The sequence below is a fragment of the Salvelinus fontinalis genome, unplaced genomic scaffold (genome assembly GCF_029448725.1).
Source record: "Salvelinus fontinalis isolate EN_2023a unplaced genomic scaffold, ASM2944872v1 scaffold_0223, whole genome shotgun sequence".
Taxonomy (NCBI): domain Eukaryota; kingdom Metazoa; phylum Chordata; class Actinopteri; order Salmoniformes; family Salmonidae; genus Salvelinus; species Salvelinus fontinalis.
In genome coordinates, this window is record NW_026600432.1 from 40,213 (window position 1) to 42,742 (window position 2,530).

The window sequence follows — 2,530 nt, forward strand, 5'->3', positions numbered from 1 at the left end:
TTTCAACAAAAATGTCTTTATTTGTGAACTTTGATTCATACTGTCTTAAAGGGGCAATCTGGGATTGAAACAACAACCAAGCTGCCACCCTGCCACTTTTTTATGCAAACAGCTGAGGAATGGAACCGCTCTGAAATTCATAGAAGGAGCTACGGCTGCAACGACTGACCATCTATGAGATCAGAATGATCGTTTTAACCGTGTTTTGAGGCTATGCAGTGTTTGTTTACAATGACGTTCTTTACACACAGTGGAGTATAACAAGCTTATGTTTTGGGTTCTGATCCAGTAAGACGGTTTAATTAAGCTCACGAGTCATGTATAAGTGTTATCCATCAATATATACAGTGAGCTCCAACAGTATTGAGACAGTGACACTGTTGTTTAGGCTCTGTACTCCAGCACTTTTGGATTTGAAATGGTACAATGACTATGAGGAAGTACAGACTGTCAGCTTTAATTTGAGGGTATTTTGATCCGTATCAGGTGAACCATTTAGATATTACAGCTCTTGTTGTAAATAGTCCCCCCCCCCCCCCCCCCCCCCACATTTTAAGGGACCAAAAAGTATTGGAATAAATCCACAGGTGTATTTAAAGAGTGAAGTATTTGGGCCCATATTCATACCACCAGTGACTACATCACGCTTGTAAATCCCTAAATACCAACAGAATGTTTCTGAACACTTCTACATTAATGTGGATGTTACCATGGTTACAGATCATCCTGGATGAACCATGAATAATGATGAGTGAGAAAGTTGGAGACATACATATCATACCCCCCAGCTCTGTGTGATCTGTACAGAGATGAAACAGTGCCATGCCCAGAGTGACCAGCAGGGGGAGCTCTGAGTTCTGTACAGAGATGAGCCAGTGCCATGCCCCAGAGTGACCAGCAGGGGGAGCTCTGTTCCTCTTTTATAAGTTATAGTTGATGTAGGCAGGCTGTCTATTCCTCTGAGGGTGTATTTATTATGGATCCCCATTAGTTCCTGCCAAGGCAGCAGTTACTCTTCCTGGGGTTTATTATGGATCCCCAGTAGTTCCTGCCAAGGCAGCAGCTACTCTTCCTGGGGTTTATTATGGATCCCCATTAGTTCCTGCCAAGGCAGCAGCTACTCTTCCTGGGGTTTATAATAGATACCAATTAATACCTGCCAAAGCAGCAGCTACTCTTCCAGAGGTTTATTATGGAACCCCATTAGTTCCTGCCAAGGCAGCAGCTACTCTTCCTGGGATTTATTATGGATCCCCATTACTTCCTGCCAAGGCAGCAGCTACTCTTCCTGGAGTTTATTATGGATCCCCATTAGTTCCTGCCAAGGCAGCAGCTACTCTTCCTTGGGTTTATTATGGATCCCCATTACTTCCTGCCAAGGCAGCAGCTACTCTTCCTGGGGTTTATTATGGATCCCCATTACTTCCTGCCAAGGCAGCAGCTACTCTTCCTGGAGTTTATTATGGATCCCCATTAGTTCCTGCCAAGGCAGCAGCTACTCTTCCTGGGGTTTATTATGGATCCCCATTAGTTCCTGCCAAGGCAGCAGCTACTCTTCCTGGGGTTTATTATGGATCCCCATTAGTTCCTGCCAAGGCAGCAGCTACTGTTCCTGGGGTTTATTATGGATCCCCATTAGTTCCTGCCAAGGCAGCAGCTACTCTTCCTGGGTTTTATTATGGATCCCCATTAGTTCCTGCCAAGGCAGCAGCTACTCTTCCTGGGGTTTATTATGGATCCCCATTAGGTCCTGCCAAGGCAGCAGCTACTCTTCCTGGGGTTTATTATGGATCCCCATTAGTTCCTGCCAAGGCAGCAGCTACACTTCCTGGGGTTTATTATGGACCCCCATTAGTTCCTGCCAAGGCAGCAGCTACTCTTCCTGGGGTTTATTATGGATCCTCATTAGTTCCTGCCAAGGCAGCAGCTACTCTTCCTGGGGTTTATTATGGATCCCCAGTAGTTCCTGCCAAGGCAGCAGCTACTCTTCCTGGGGTTTATTATGGATCCCCATTAGTTCCTGCCAAGGCAGCAGCTACTCTTCCTGGGGTTTATTATGGATCCCCATTAGTTCCTGCCAAGGCAGCAGCTACTCTTCCTGGGGTTTATTATGGATCCCCATTAGGTCCTGCCAAGGCAGCAGCTACTCTTCCTGGGGTTTATTATGGATCCCCATTAGTTCCTGCCAAGGCAGCAGCTACTCTTCCTGGGGTTTATTTTGGATCCCCATTAGTTCCTGCCAAGGCAGCAGCTACTCTTCCTGGGGTTTATTATGGATCCCCATTAGTTCCTGCCAAGGCAGCAGCTACTCTTCCTGGGGTTTATTATGGATCCTCATTAGTTCCTGCCAAGGCAGCAGCTACTCTTCCTGGGGTTTATTATGGATCCCCAGTAGTTCCTGCCAAGGCAGCAGCTACTCTTCCTGGGGTTTATTATGGATCCCCATTAGTTCCTGCCAAGGCAGCAGCTACTCTTCCTGGGGTTTATTATGGATCCCCATTAGTTCCTGCCAAGGCAGCAGCTACTCTTC